This window comes from Chiloscyllium plagiosum, chromosome 2 (genome assembly GCF_004010195.1).
Source record: "Chiloscyllium plagiosum isolate BGI_BamShark_2017 chromosome 2, ASM401019v2, whole genome shotgun sequence".
Lineage (NCBI taxonomy): Eukaryota > Metazoa > Chordata > Chondrichthyes > Orectolobiformes > Hemiscylliidae > Chiloscyllium > Chiloscyllium plagiosum.
The window spans coordinates 94,398,449-94,414,573 of NC_057711.1; the positions used below are offsets into that span (position 1 = coordinate 94,398,449).

At 42.2% G+C, this 16,125-nt stretch overlaps 1 protein-coding gene across 5 annotated transcripts in view; it reads left to right on the forward strand.

The window, feature by feature from the left end:
• LOC122562011 (nuclear factor 1 B-type-like) overlaps positions 1 to 16,125 on the forward strand; it is a 624,396-nt gene that overhangs the window by 160,476 nt on the left and 447,795 nt on the right. The gene's annotated exons all lie outside the window — the stretch shown is intronic.

The following is a 16,125-nucleotide window of genomic DNA, read 5'->3' on the forward strand; positions in this document are numbered from 1 at the left end:
ACTTTCCTCATTCCCGAAGAAGGGCTCATGCCCGAAACGTCGATTCTCCTGCTCATTGGATGCTGCCTGACCTGCTGCGCTTTTCCAGCAACACATTTTCAGCTCTGATCTCCAGCATCTGCAGTCCTCACTTTCTCCATGAATAATCCAAGACCAAGCAAGTTCAAATTCATCATCACAGCATAGCCAACGTGAACGGATGCTATTCTCCAAATATAAGAGAATGGTTCCAGCTTGGAATTTTCATTTCCAGGGTTAATTTTATTGAGAATTGATCTCCTTATTACACTTTAGTGAGCATGAGTCAAACTGCAATCACTTAAACTGTCTCTTACAAACAGAATTATCTCTTCACTCAAACCCAGTAATACTTAGCAACTTGCAAGGAACCCTGAAGATTTTCAGTTTTCTCATGATTAATTATATAATTTCCTTTTCAATTACACAATTTCTTTGTGTGCAGCAGAAAAAAAGTAGGAAATAAACAGATTTTTAAAATTTTAGAAGTCCACAAATGCGTAAAGAGGAAATAATCCTTCTTCTTCTGTTTTATTGATTTTAAAATAATTTTTAAATCATTTGAAATCCCAGTGCTTCCATGACTACAACTATGGTTTTGAAATTCTATGATGAACATGTATTATTAACAAAATTCCTCCATTTGAAATTTAGTAGATTCTCAAGAAATCTAAAATTTCACAACGCAATTCAATGCCCACAGTAATGGTGCTATCTCCAATGTTTCTCCATAGTTCAAGCTGATCAGAGAGTTACAACTGGGGACAAAGTGCAGATGCCAGCACCATTTGTAAATAAAATACATGGCTCTGGAGTTTGAACTCTCGCTGTAAAAATCAAAGTGTCTTTGAAACTTAATACACTAACCTGGATTTAGTAAATATTTCCTTGTTATTCAAACCTTAATACTAACATAGCCAGTCAATACTTTTGGTGAAGGTGCTTCAATCTGTACCTTCTACAGCTCTTTTATGAATAGGAGCAAAATATCAATGAAAGTTTGGGAGAACAAACCAAAACTTATTGTGGACCATGTGTACATGTCACAGTTGTAAAGTAAACAAATAAATTGGCAAAATGTACTTGCATCAAGGCAAACATCTGTCATGAAATGAAAATAGCTTTTAAAACTTCCGCAGAGCCAGTCTTTAGAAATTATAAAAAATCATTGAAACGTTTTGGATGAACAGTTTCGTGAGTTGAAGAGATTTCTGCCAAAATGTGGAATACAATAAAATACTTATACAGTGCTATTCAATACCAGAGGATGTCCCAAAGCTCTTGACAACCAATAAAGTACTTTTTGAAGTGTAGCCACTATTGCAATGTGGGATACGTAACAGCCAATTTGCGGTCGGCATGCTCCCACAAACAGCTACATGATGATGACCGGAAAATTTGTTTTTGTGATTTTGATTAAGGGATAAATATTGGCCAGAGCCCTGTGGATAACTCTCTGCTTCTCTTTGAAGTTGTGTTATGGAATCTTTTATATACCTCTGTGAAGGCACCTTGTTCAAAAGGCAAGACTTCTAGGTCAATCCTGTGCTGGTGGCAGTTTTGGTTTTTTTGAAAGCTTGAAGTGGGACTTGAACCCATAACCTCCCAACCTGAGGGAGCTACCAACTGAGCCACAGTTAATCTGCAGAAAACACTCAAATTTAATATGCAAATTTGCCAATTCAACTTTGTTGCTATAAAGCCATAAATAAGGTGTTACTTTGCAGAATGAACGATCATATTACAATTTCAACATAGTATTCAATTCACAGTAATACAAATGAACTTTTGTCCTCCCTATGAACTGTAGGAAACAATGTACAACAACAATAACTCAAAGTAATAGTGTCACGCTGTTATAGAAAAATATACTATAATGTGCAAAGACATGTTCGGGCAAAAATGGGGAACTGAACAACATAAGGAAATAGGAGTTGCCAAAATGAAGAAAGGTGCAACAGAGGCATGGAATGGCTTTGTGGCCAAATTGGTCAACAACAAGTCATTAAACAGTCATTCTGAGTGACATTTATACTCTTTCCATGGTATTCTATAGGACATAGGAGCAGGGAAAGACCATTCAACCTTTGGAACCTGTCATGTTATTCTTGAATATAGCCATTGTCCTGTAGTAACATATTTCCTTTGAAATCTTTAATATCTAGAAGCCTATCATTGTCTGTTTTGAACTTAAGCAATAACAATGTCTCCACAGGCCTCTGGAGTAAATAATTGCGGAGATTCATCTCCGCCTGACTGAGGAAATTCCTCCTCATCTCAATCCAAAGTTCTAAATGAGACCAACCCTCATTCTGATTCTATGGCCCCCATACACACACACCCTCCTCTCAGAGAGGGGAAATAGTCAACCCCTCTTGAAATTAATGCGAATGTTGCATTTATCTTCCAAACTGTAACTGAACCTACATGTTAACCATAACTAGGGCTCCCAAGTACCTTTGTGTTTCAGACTTCTGAAGCCTTTCCCCATTTAGAAAATAGTCTATACCTGTATTCTTCCTACCATAATGCATAACCTCACACTTTCCCACATTCCAGCTTCCACTTCATTGCCCATTCTCCTAGCTTGTCCAACATTTTTGTATCACCTGCAAACTTAGCAACAATGCCCTCAGTTCCATCATTCAGATCATTAATGTGAACAGTGCAATTCCAACATGGACATGTGTGAACTTCACTAGTCACTGTTGCCATCCTGAAAAAGACCTCTTCATCTCTACTCTCTACCTTCTACCACTCAGCCAATCGTCTATCCCTGCCTGTATCGTGCCCCTAACACTATCTTATGTAGAATTTTCCTGTGCAGCATCTTGTCAAAGTTGTCAGGCAGCATCTGAGGAACAAGAGAGTCGATGTTTCAGGCTTGATACTTCATCAGGACTCCTGTATTTCTCACTTTTAGTCTTCCTCTTTTTCCTAATTTTCATATCAAGTCAAAGTAACATGTACTTCTGCATTATTATCCAATTGTTCAATCAGACAATAGTTAGGACGTGGAATGTACTGCCTGACAATGTGGTGGAGAGTAGTTCCATCTGTGTTTTAGTCATTCAATCATTCTTACCATGTGAAGAAATTACCTGTATAATTTGATGTGATCTTGTTTACAATTTTTTAAATATTCATTCATGAGATGTGGGTGTCACTGGTAAGGCCAGTATTTATTGCACATCCATAATTGGAATTGGTCCTGCAGAAGATGATAATAACCTGCCATCTTGAACCTCTGCAGTCCTTAGGCTGTAGGGACACTTACAGTCATGTTAGGGAGGGAGTTCCAAGATTCTGACCCAGTGACACTGAAGGAATGATATATTTTCAAATTGGGATGTTGTGCAACTTGGAGAGAAACTTACAGATTGTAGTGTTCTCATTCATCTTCTGCCCTTGTCCTTCTTGGAGGTAGAATCATAGTCATAGTGATAGGTTATAGGCTTGGAAGATTCTGCCTAAGGAACCTGGCTGAGCTGTTGCAGGGCATTTTCCTAGATGGTATATCTTGTTGCCATTGAACATCAATGGTAGAAAGAGTGAATTTCGAAGGTGTTAGATGAGATACCAATCAACAGTCCCAATCATCTGCTGTTGGAGACAAGGTATTTATTTAGGTGGTCCAACTTGATTGCCAGTCAATAGAAACCCTCCGAATGTTAATTGTTGGGGATTCAGAAATGGTAATACCATTGGGGTGGCACAGTGGCTCAGTGGTTAGCACTGCTGCCTCACAGCACTAGGGTCCCAGGTTCGCTTCCAGTCTCAGGCGATTGTCTGTGTGGAGTTTGCACATTGTGTCTGCGTGGGTTTCCTCCAGATGCTCTGGTTTCCTCCCACAGTCCAAAGATGTGTAGGTTAGGTGAATTGGCGGTGCTAAATTGCCCATAGTGTTAGGTGCATTAGTCAGAGGGAAATGTGTCTGAGTGAGTTACTCTTCGGAGGGTCGGTGGACTTGTTGGGCTGAAGGGCATGTTTATACACTGTAGGGAATCTAATCTAATTAAAGGTGTGGTGATGAATGGGTTCTCTTACATTGGAGATGGTCGTTACCTGGCATATGCTTGGCGTGAATGTTACTTGCTACTTTTCAGTCCAAAATCTTGATATCATCAAGGTCATGCTGCATTTGGACATGGACTGTTTCAATACCTGAGGAGTTGCAAATAGTGCTGAACACAAGAACATAAGAACTAAGAGCAGGAGTAGGCCATTGGTCCCTCGAGCCCACTCCGCTATTCAATAAGATCATGGTTGATCTTTTCGTGGCCTCAGCTCCACTTACCTGCCTTCTTACCATTCCCATCAATACCTTTACTGTTCAAAAATTATTTATCTTAGATGAAAACATTCAATGAGGAAGCCTCAACTACTTCACTGGGCATGAAATTTCACAAATTCACAATCGTGTGGGTGAAGAACGTCCTTCTCAATTCAGTCATAAATCTGCTCCTCATAGTTTTAAGGCTCTGCTCTCTTGTCCTAGTTTCATTCACCAATGGAAACATCCTTTCTACTTCTATCTTATCTTGTTCCTTAATAATTTTATATCTTTCCATAGGATCCCCCCTCATTCTTCTAAATTCCAATGAATATAATCCCAGTATACTCAGGCTCTCCTCAAAAGCCAACCCCCTCAATGCTGGAATCAACCTAGTGAACTTCCTGTGCACCCCTTCTGGTACCAGTACATCCTTTCTCATGTAATGAGACCAAAACTGCACACAATACTCCAGGTGTGGCCTCACCAGCACCCTATACAGTTGCAACATAACCTCCCAGATTTTAACCTCAATCCTCCAGCAATGAAAGACAAAATTTCATTTGTCTTCTTAATTAACTGTTGCACCTGCAGAACAACCTTCTGTGATTCATGCACAAGGACACCCAGGTCCCTCTACACAGCAGTGTGCTGCAATTTCTTACCATTCAAATAATAGAACCTTTTACTGTTATCCCTATGAACTGGATGACTTCACATTTAACAACATTGTAAACCATCTGCCAGACCATTGCCCGCTCGCTTAAACTATGTCCCTCTGAAAAGGTTCACAGGCCTCTGCATACTTTGCTCTACCATTCATTTTAGTGTCATTGCAAACTTTGACACACAACATGTGGTCCCCAACTCCAAATCATCTATGCAACTTGTGAATAATTGCAGACCCAACACTGATCCCTGAGGCACACCACTAGTTACCGATCGTCAACTAGAAAAATACTCATGTATCCCCACTCTTTGCTTCTTGTTGGTAAACCAATTGTCTAACCATCTTTGTCTTATGCAGCAACCTTTAGTAAGGCACCTTGTCAAAGGCCCTTTGGAAATCTAGATACACCACATCTACTGGGTCCCCATTTTCCATCGTGCTCATGAGGTCTTCATAGAATTTCAGTAGAAGTTAATCATTACTTTCATGAAACTATGCCGCATTTGCCCAACAGAACAATTTCTATCTTTCCATCTTGCTATTTCGCAATCATCGGTGAACATTCCCAATTCTGATCTAATGATGGAGGAATGGTCATTGATCAAACAACTGAATATGATAGGACCTAAAACACTATCCTGAGGAATTCCTGCAAAGATTTCCTGGACCTGAGATGACTGACCTCAAGAAACCATAACCATCTGCTTTTCTATATTTATGACTTTGACCAGTATGACTTCCCATTAATTTCCTTTTACTCCAGTTTTGGTGGAGCCCCTTGATTCTACAATTGATGGTAAAAGTGGTCAGTCTCATCACCCCTCTTGAGATAATCTGGTTTGTCCATATTTGGATCAAGGCAGTAATGAGGTCAGGGGCGGAGTGGCCCCAACAGATCCCAAACCGGGTGTCAGTGAGCAGGTTATTGTTGAATAGGTGCTGCTTGATAGCATTATTGATGACACCTTCCTTCACTTTACTTATAATCAAGGATAGACTGATGGAGCGATAATTGGCTGGATTGGATGGGTTCTGCTTTTTGTGTATAAGATAAACCTGGGCAAATTTCTACATTGTCAGAGGCCAATGTTATAGCTGTACTGGAACAGTGAGGCTAATTCTGGGGCAGAAGTTTTCAGTACTCTCAATGGAATGTTATTAGATCACACAGACTTTTCGGCATGCAGTGCCTCTAACTGTTTCATAATATTATGTGGAGTGAATTGAATTGGCTGAAGATTGGCATTTATGATACTGGGCATGACTGCAGGAGGCTGAGATGAATCATCCATTCAATACTGCTGACTGAAAATGCTTGCAAATATTTTGGTTTCTTCCCACAGTCTAAAGATGTGCAGGTTAGGTGAATTGGCCATGCTAAATTGCCCGTAGTGTTAGGTGAAGGGGTAAATGTAGAGAAGGGGTCTGGGTGGGTTGCTCTTTGGAGGGTCAATGTGGACTTCTTGGGCCGAAAGGCCTGTTTCCACACTGTAAGTAATCTAATCTATTCTAATCTAATCTAATTTCAGCCTGGTATTATGTACTAATGAGGTGGGCTCCCCCAGTTTTGAGCATGGAAATATTTGTAAACTTCCTCCTCCAGTGAGATGTTTAATGGCCCATTACCACTTAAAGACTGGATGTGGCAGGACTGAAGTTCTTAGATTTGATCCATTCATTGTGGGATTGCTTCACTCTGTCTATTGCTTGCTCCTTATGTTTTGGGCACACAAGTAGTCCTGTTTTGTAATTTCTCCAGGTTGAAACCTCACTTTTAGGTATACCTCCCACCATGCCCTTCTGTACTGGCCATTTGAATTAGGGCTGAGCTTCTGGCTTGATGGTACCAATAAAATGAAAGATATGCTGGGACATGAGGTTGCATATTCTGTTGGAGTAAGATTTTACTGCTGCTGATGGCCCATGGTGCCTCATAAATGCTCAGTCTTGAGTTGCTAAATCTGCTCAAGGCTTTAATATTGTGTTAATGCCACACAGCATGATATAGTTGTACAATTGTTGTTTTCTTTCGCTCCAGCTTCGTTCTCCACTTTTTGTCTACTCCTCCCACTCTCCCCCAACTCCATCTTCAGCATATATACCAACCTTTTCCTAGCTACAGTTTGAAAAAGGGTCACTGGATTCAAAATGTTAACTCTGTTTTCTCTCCACAGATGCTGCCAGACCTGCTGAGTTTTTCCAGCAGTTTCAGTTTTTCTTTTGATTTCCAACATCCACAGTTCTTTGATTTTTTTTCAATGAATTTTAGGTCTGGCAGTTTGGTCAATCTGGACATTGAAACCCAGATCCACAGTACATATTGTTTTACTGTCACCTCAGTGTTTCGCCAAGTTTGTGCTCAACATGAAAGAGTACTGATTCATTAGTTGAGGAAAGGCAGTAATTGGTAATCCTTGTCCATGCTCAGTCAGATGGCATGAAATTTCATGGGACCCAGAGTAAATGATCAGGATTCCAGGGCAACTGTCTCCCTACTGTATACCACGGTGCAATCGTGGTAAGACAGGACACATCAAGGAATGGTGATGGTGCCTCAGATACTGTTTGTAAGTTGTGATGCCATTAATATAGAGTCATAGAGTCATAGAGATGTACAGCATGGAAACAGACCCTTCGGTCCAACCCCTCCATGCCAACCAGATATCCCAACCCAATCTAGTCCCACCTGTCAGCACTTGGCCCATATCCCTCCAAGCCATTCTGATTCATATACCCATTCAAATGCCTTTTAAATGTTGCAATTGTATTAGCCTCCACCACTTCCTCTGGCAGCTCATTCCATACACATACCACCCTCTGCATGAAACTGTTGCCCCTTAGGTTTCTTCTATATCTTCCCCCACTCTCACCCTAAACCTATGCCCTCTAGTTCTGGACTCCCCCAACCCAGAGAAAATACTTTGTCTATTTATCCTATAAATGCCCATCATAATTTTTTAAACCTCTATAAGCCTCCGACGCTCCAGGGAAAACAGCCCCAGCCTGTTCAGCCTCTCCCTATAACTCAAATCCTCCAACCCTTGCAACATCCTTGTAAATCTTTTCTGAACCCTTTCAAGTTTCACAACATCCTTCTGATAGGAAGGAGACCAGAATTGCACGCAATAATCCAACAGTGGCCTAACCGATGTCCTGTACAGCCGCAACATGATCTCCCAACTCATGTACTCAATACTCTGATCGATAAAGGAGAGAATACCAAATGCCTTTTTCGCTATCCTATCTACCTGCGACTCCACTTTCAAGGAGCTATGAACCTGCACTCCAAGGTCTCTTTGTTCAGCAACACCCCCTAGAATCTTACTATTAAATGTATAAGTCCTGCTAAGATTTGCTTTCCCAAAAAGTTTATCTAAATTAAACTCCATCTGCCATTTCCTAGCCCATTGGCTCGAGTGTTCGAGATCCCATTGTAATCTGAGGTAACTTCTTCACTGTCCACTACTCCTCCAATTTTGGTGTGAAAGAACATAGAGCATAGAACGGTACAGCACAGAACAGGCCCTTCAGCCCACAATGATGTGCCGACCATTGATCCTCATGTGAGGTAAACCTAATGTACGAACTCTCAAATTTCTGTGACCATATGGATGTCCAGTAGTCTCTTAAATATCCCCAATGACCTCGCTTCCACAACTGCTGCTGACAACACATTCCATGCTCTCACAACTCTCTGTGTAAAGAACCCGCCTCTGACATCCCCTCTATACTTTCCGCCAAACAGCTTAAAACTTTGACCCCTCGTGCTAACAATTTCTGCCCTGGGAAAAGGTGGTGGCTATCAACTCTATCTATGCCTCTCATTATCTTGCACACCTCAATTAGGTCCCCTCTCTTACTTCTTTTTTCCAATGAAAAAAGTCCAAGCTCAGTCAACCTCTCTTCGTAAGATAAGCCCTCCATTCCAGGCAGCATCCTGGTAAACCTCCTCTGAACCCTCTCCAAAGCATCCACATCTTTCCTATAATAGGGCGACCAGAACTGGACACAGTATTCCAAGTGCGGTTTAACCAAAGTTTTATAGAGCTGCAACAAGATCTCACGGCTCTTAAACTCAATCCCCCTGTTAATGAAAGCCAAACCACCATATGCTTTCTTAACAACCCTGGCAATTTTAAGGGATCTATGTACCTGCACACCAAGATCCCGCTGTTCCTCCACACTGCCAAGAATCCTGTCTTTAATCCTGTACTCAACTCTTCAAGTTTGACCTTCCAAAATGCATCACCTCACATTTATCCAGGTTGAACTCCATCTGCCACCTCTCAGCCCATCTCTGCATCCTGTCAATGTCACGCTGCAGCCTACAACAGTCCTCTATACTGTCAACAACACCTCCAACCTTTGTGTCGTCTGCAAACTTGCTAACCCATCCTTCAATCTCCTCATCCAAGTCATTAATAAAAATTACAAAGAGTAGAGGCCCAAGAACAGAGCCCTGTGGAACACCACTCAACACTGACTCCCAGGCAGAATATTTTCCTTCCACTACCATTCGCTGTCTTCTGTCGACCAGCCAATTCTGTATCCAGACAGCTAAATTTCCCTGTATCCCATTCTCCTGACCTTCATGGGGAACCTTATCAAATGCCTTACTGAAGTCCATATACACAACATCCACTGCTCGACCCTCATCAATTTGTCTAGTAACATCCTCAAAGAACTCAATAAGATTTGTGAGGCATGACCTGCCCCTCAGAAAGCCGTGCTGACTGCCTTTAGTCAAGCCATGCTCTTCCAGATGGTCATAAATTCTATCCTTCAGAATCCTTTCTAACACCTTACAGACGACAGACGTGAGACTGACTGGTCTGTAATTGCCGGGGAGAGGAATTACATTTGCCTCCCTCCAGTCCTCAGGTACGACTCCAGTGGAGAGCGAGAATGCAAATCTGGTCTGGCCCTGGCGACTTGTCAATCTTAATGTTTGTCAAAATTTTCCGCAATCTCTATCTGTTACCTGCTCCTTAATGGTTTCATTCACTACAAAGTCCTTTTCTTTAGTAAAGACAGAAGGAAAAAACTCATTTAGGGCTTTCCCTACCTCCTCAGACTCTATACACAAATTCCCTATGCTATCCCTGATCGGCCCTACTCTTTGATCATTCTCTTATTCCTCACATACGTGTAAAATGCCTTTGGATTCTCCCTAATCCTTCCTGCCAAGCCTTTCTCGTGTCCCCTCATGGCTCTCCTCAGGCCATCTTTGAGCTCCTTCCTCGCTTGCCTGCAATCCGCTAGAACTCAGCAAGACCCTTGCTTCATCCACCTAACGTAAGCTGCCTCCTTTCTTTTGACGAGAAGCTCCTCTGCTCTCGTCATCCAAGGTTCCTTTATCTTACCCCCTCTCGCCTGTCTCAGAGGAACACATCTGTGCATCACTCACAACAACTGTTCCTTAAACAGTCTCCACATGTCTATAGTGCCCTTTCCATGGAAGAATTGGTCCCAGTCCATGTTTCCCAACGCATGTCTGATAGTATCATAATTGCCTTTTCCCCAATTAAATATCCTCCCATTGTGCCTGCTTCTCTCCTTCTCCATAGCTATGTAGAATGTGAGGCAGTTGTGGTCACTATCCCCAAAATGGTCTCCCACTGCAAGATCTGACACCTGCCCCGGCTCATTGCCAAGCACCAAATCCAAAATGGCCTCTCCCCTCGTAGGCCTGTCAACGTACTGAGTTAGGAAACCCTCCTGAAACACCTTACAAAACAGTTCCTTCCAAACCATCTGCTCGAAGGAGGTTCCAATCAATATTGGGAGAGTTAACGTCACCCATTACAATAACCCTACTACATTCACACTTGTTTATGTTGGTGATAGAGCCGCTGCAGAAGCCATTTGTCAGAACGTCCACATAACCACTCCAGAAGTGGGACCGAGGGCACACAAGATTACACTGTATACTTCTGTTTTTATCGAGCCCGATGAGCTCCGTACCCCATTTGATACAATGTATCAATTCATTTGGGGCTATTTCAGGATATAAGATTAACTTTGCAAAATCGGAGGCTATGTCTTTGAGGAACCTTAAGGATGTGCAAGACGTTGAAGGTGGCCCTAAGTCCCCTTTTAAGTGGTCATGGGCAGGGTTCTGATACCTAGGCATTTTTACTCCCCGGACTAACTTTGCTAACTTGCTTGACAATATTAGGCGAGATCTCCAGAGATGGGAGGCTCTTCCAATTTCATGGCTTGGCCGAATATTTCTCATTAAGGTTAATGTTCTTCCTTGTTTGCTTTATCCCATGCGTATGCTCCCTATAATGTTTCCCAGGTCAACACTGCGAAGGCTTATGGGGTGGTTTGGTTCCTTTGTCTGGCATCGTGGACGGCCCGTCATCAAACTTACTAAACTGCAGTTGCCTCATGGAGGAGGAGGAGTTGATTTCCCAGACATCAGGAGGTATCAATTGAGTTCCCTGCTTTCCTTTGTCTGTGATTGGGTAGGTAACGATCCAAACTCAATATGGCTGGCTTTCGAGGCCTCCCAGGCAAAGTGCCCTCTTATTAATCTGTTGTTCATGGATAAGATGAGGACAGTTATGGACCATTGCCGGAACCCTATTGTCATTAGTACAAAACAGCTCCTTCCAAACGAAGGAGGTTCCAATCAATATTGGGAAAGTTAAATTCACCCATTACAACAACCCTACCACATTCACACTTTTCCAAAATCTGGCGACCTATGCTTTCTTCAATCTCCCTGCTGCTATTGGGGGGCCTGTAGTAAACCCCTAATGAGGTGACTGCTCCCTTACTGTTCCTAATTTCAACCCATACTGACTCAGTAGGCAGACCCTCCTCGACAATGGTAACTTCTGTAGCTGTGATACCTCTCTGATTAGCAGTGCTACACCCCCTCCTCTTTTTCCCCACTCCTTCTTCTTTTTAAATGTTTTAAACCCTGGAACATCCAGCAACCATTCCTGCCCCTGAGAAACCCACGTCACTGTTAATGCCACAACATCATAGCACCAGGTACTGATCCATGCTCTAAGCTCATCACTTTTATTCCTGATACTGTTTGCATTAAAGCAAACACACTTTAACCGCTCCTTTGGTTCTTTCCCAGGAAATTCCTTCCCACTGGCGGCGCTACCTCTTCCTATTGCCTCATCTCCATCAACTCTCACCTCCGGTATATAGCTCAGGTTCCCATCCCCCGCCATACTAGTTTAAACCCTCCTGAACAACTCAAGCAAACCTTTCACCCAGGACAATAGTCCCTTTCCAGTTCAGGTGCAACCTGTCCTTCATGTGCAGGTCCCACTTTCCCCAGAAGGCATCCCAATTATTTACATATCTCAAGCCCTCCCTCCTACACCAGCTACGCCCGCTCCCTGTTCCTCGCCTCGCTATCTCGTGGCACCGGTAGTAAACCCAAGAACACTACTCTGTTCGTTCTGCTCTGCAGCTTCCACCCTAACTCCCCGAAATCACTTCTTATATCCTCCTTCCTTTTCCTGGCTATATCATTGGTGCCAATATGTAACAAGATTTCTGGCTGTTCGCCCTCCCCTTTCAGAATCTTATACACCTGATCGGAGACGTCCCGGACCCCGGCACCAGGAGGCAACAAACCTTCTGGGAATCCCGATCCCTATCAGCAAACATACTAACCATACCTCTTATGCTCACATCCAAATCATTTATATAAATGACGAAAAGTAAAGGACCCAGCACTGATCCTTGTCCCACTCCACAGGTCACAGGCCTCTAGTCTGAAAAACAACCCTCCATCACCACCCTCTGTCTTCTACCTTTGAGCCAGTTCCATATCCAATTGGCTAGTTCTCCCTGTATTTCATGAGATCTAACCTTGCTAATCAGTCTCCCATGGGGAACCTTGTTGAACATCTTACTGAAGTCAATATAGATCACAAGTACCGCTCTGCCCTCATCAATCCTCTTTGTTATTTCTTCAAAAAATTCAATTAAGTGTGTGAGACATGATTTTCCAAGCACAAAGACATGTTGACTTTCCCTAATCAGTCCTTGCCTTTCCAAATACATGTACATCCTGTGCCTCAGTAATCCCTCCAACAACTTGCCCACCACTGAGGTCAGGCTCACTGGTCTAGCATTCCCTGGCTTGACCCTACTACCCTTCTTAAACAGTGTCACCACATTAACCAACCTCCAGTCTTCTGGCACCTCACCTGTGACTATCAATGATACAAATATCTCAGCAAGAGGTCCAACAATTAGATCCCTAGCTTCACACAGAGTTCTCTGGTACACCTGACCAGGTCCTGGGAATTTATCCACTTTTATGCATTTCAAGACATCCAGCACCTCCTCCTCTGTCATATGAACATTTTTTAAGATGTCACCATCTATTTTCCTCCATTAATATCTTCCATATCCTTTTCCACAGTAAATACTGATGCAAAATACTAGTCTAGTATCTCCCCCATCTCCTGCAGCTCCACACAAAAGGCCATTTTGCTGATCTTTGAGGGGCCCTATTCTGTCCCTAGTTACCCTTTTGTCCTTAATGTATTTGTAAAAACCCTTTGGATTATCATTAACTCTATTTGCCAAAGCTATCTCATGTCCCCTTTTTGCCCTCCTGATTTCCCTCTTAAGTAAACTCCTACTGCGTTTATACTCTTATAAGGATTCACCCAATCTATCCTGTCTATACCTGACATATGCTTCCTTCTTTTTCTTAACCAAACACTCAATTTCTTTAGTCATCCAGCATTTCCTATACCTACCAGCCTTTCCTTTCACCCTGACAGGAATATATTTTCTCTGGATTCTCGTTATCTCATTTCTGAAGGCTTCCAATTTTCCAGCTGTCCCTTTACCTGCGAACATCTGCCCCCAATCAGCTTTTGAAAGTTCTTGCCTAATACCGTCAAAATTGGCCTTTCTCTGATTTAGAACTTCAACTTTTAGATCTGGTCTATCCTTTTTCATCACTATTTTAATCTAATAGAATTATGGTCGCTGGCCCCAAAGTGCTACCATACCATTTGCCTTGCCTTATTTCCCAAGAGTAGGTCAGGCTTTGCACCTGCTGTAGTAGGTACATCCACATACTGAATCAGAAAATTTTCTTGTACACACTTAACAAATAATTCTCCACCTAAACCCTTAACACTATGGCAGTCCCAGTCTATGTTTGGAAAGTTAAAATCCCCTACCATAACCACCCGATTATTCTTATAGATAGCTGAGATCTCTTTACAAATTTGTTTCTCAATTTCCCTCTGACTATTAGGGGGTCTATATTACAATCCCAATAAGGTGATCATCCCTTTCTTATTTCTCAGTTATGTCCAGGAGAAAGTGAGAACTGCAGATGCTGGAGATCAGAGTCAAAAAGTGTGGCACAGGTTAGGCAGCATCCGAGGAGCAGGAGAATCAATGTTTTGGGCATAAGTCCTTCATCAGGAATGTTGGGGGAAAGCACCCTTACCCAACCCCCCTTCCCACACCAAACCCCCACATTCCTGATGGAAAGGTTATGCCTGAAACGTCGATTCTCCTGCTCCTCGGATACATTAATATGACTAGGCTAGGCTTTTGCTTGAGCAGTCTGTGAGGCATCTCTCCCAATTTTGGCACTATACCCCATACATTAGATTGGAAGATTTTGCATCTTGGGCAGGACAGAATTTATCATTCACACTTCTGGTGTCAAAGTCAATGTCTTGGTCTGTCTGTTTTCACGACTTTTATGAGATATAGTGGATTGATATAGTGGAGTGCTTGATGGATGATTGCAGAGGACATATCAGAGTTCTGTCATCTGGAGTTACATATAGCCCATACCAGGTAAGGGTGTCAGATAGCTTTCCCTCAAGGGAAGCAGATGGCTTTTTATGACAATTGACAATTGTTTCATGACCACTTTAACCAACTCAAATTCTGGATTTAGAAATCGTTTTCAAATTTCTAGCTCCTCCTTTGTACAAATGTGAGCCTCAAGAAATATTACAATGATTATGTTCTCATTCTGAAGGAGACCACATGAACTATCAATGGTGATATATTGTATTTCAGTCAGGATGGTGTATGCTTTGGAGGGGAGGTTGCAGGTGTGGTGTTCCCAGGCATTGACTATATTTGTTACAGATGGTGCAGGTCACAGGTTGAAAGTTGCTGCAGTGCATTTGCATTAGGGCTGTACTGCTGCATCTTGGACCAGCAGCCTAGCCAGTGAATCCTTAGGGTGCCGGATGAGGTATTGATTAAGCCAGCTGTTTTGAGTTGGATGGTAGATTCTTGAATGTTTTTGGAGTATTGCTGAACATGTGCCATGTTGATGGTGGACAGGCAGTGAGTTACTCACCATCTGAGTCAAGTAACTTTCTAGGCAGTATTGAATCAAGCATGCTAATCACATTTCCCATTCATCTTTATTGTGAAATTATCCTGGCCTCTAAACTTGGCATGTTGGTCATTGGATAAACATATGGATGATAATGGAACAGTGTAGGTTAGATGGGCTTCAGATTGGTTTCACAGGTCGGTGCAGTATCGAGGGCCGAAGGGCCTGTACTCGCTGTAATGTTTTATGTTATATTCATTAAACATCACAGTTCACAGTTCATATTTGCGGCACTGCAGAAGCACAGGACTTATTGAAATGAAGGCAACTGGAAACGTGTTTAGTCTATTTTTACCCTTTTAACAGCAACAAAAGCAAGACATTTCATTTAGGGCTCATGCGTTAGATCGTCCTACAATATTTTTTCCTATTCTTGGGCTATTTGCTATTTGGGGAGATGACCTTGAAACATCAAAGGAAAATCGGAGAGTTATAGTACAAACAAGTTCGGGCTAATCGTTACATGGTGGTCGCATACTGCTAATAAAACAAATTGTGACCTCCAATTGTCTTTGTTTATTTTTATAAAGTGCTTTAACAGAATTCCCAATCACTGAATGTATTTAAGTGACTTTTACCAAACTGTTTTCTTCTGGATTGTGAAGACTAATATAAATACTAAGCGCATCGCATATATACTAGAGATAGGTATTTTAATTTTAAGTAGAAAATAGATTCAATGCACACTTGGTTAAAACTGGCTGCTAGTGATTTTGGAAGTAGGAATTTGCAAGTTCGGCGTTCAGCGTTCAGCTTTTTTTGTGTTGCTGTACACAATAGCAAGAAAATAACGTG